Source organism: Polypterus senegalus, chromosome 4, assembly GCF_016835505.1.
Source record: "Polypterus senegalus isolate Bchr_013 chromosome 4, ASM1683550v1, whole genome shotgun sequence".
NCBI classification, from domain to species: Eukaryota; Metazoa; Chordata; class Cladistia; order Polypteriformes; family Polypteridae; genus Polypterus; species Polypterus senegalus.
The window spans coordinates 249,069,639-249,070,467 of record NC_053157.1 but is presented as its reverse complement, the minus strand read 5'-3'; positions in this window follow the sequence as shown (position 1 = coordinate 249,070,467).

Here is an 829-nt window from a genome sequence, read left to right as displayed (position 1 = left end):
CTAATTACGACCTTACCAAGGCTACGGCGCATCAGTTTGACGTCACTTCCATCGCTTGTAGTGCGCTGATATAAAAAACGACGGGTGGGCTTTTATTTATTAGGAGTGTGGGATGGTTTTGGTAGGTGCATTTTGTTTACAGTTATCAGTCTGCACGTTCGTGATACAGTTTCAGTTATTTTTGCATATCTTTGTTTTCCTGTCGTATAACAAGGCTGCACAGTCTAATTTCGAGCCTCTACTTAACCTGGCCGCATCTGGCTCAACGCAGGAACAAACTGCGGCACAAAAGACACCACTCGCTTACAAATACGCCTTCATGCACATACAGTACATCCTTTAAAGACAAAGCTCATAAGATACAATGTTCTTCCGGATATCAAGAGTGAGCCTGATATGGTGTTCTAACGAAACATCCTACCCGTCGAAATGATCTACCCACTAATACTACGCATGCGCAGATTAAAATTACGCAACTTTTCTCGAAGCTTGTGTTACTGTATTTCAGTAATATGTATGATTTTCTTAGCCTTACTACATTAATGCATTTATTACAGTTTACTGCATAGGTATTTACTGTCAACATTTTATAACTTATATATTTTGCATGTGTTACTTTTCATCTTGTACAGGCCATTGTATCCATGCACGAGTAATGGCCGTCTTGTGAAATCTTTGCATCAGGCTCTCTTTCGGGCATTAAATAAACTACGGTAGGATAGTTCGACAAAGTAGGACAAATCGTCAGCACACCGGCCGTGCAATATGCAAAGAGAATGGAAAAGGCTGGTTCCATCTAAGTGACAGTTCTTTGATCGATGGTGATCAC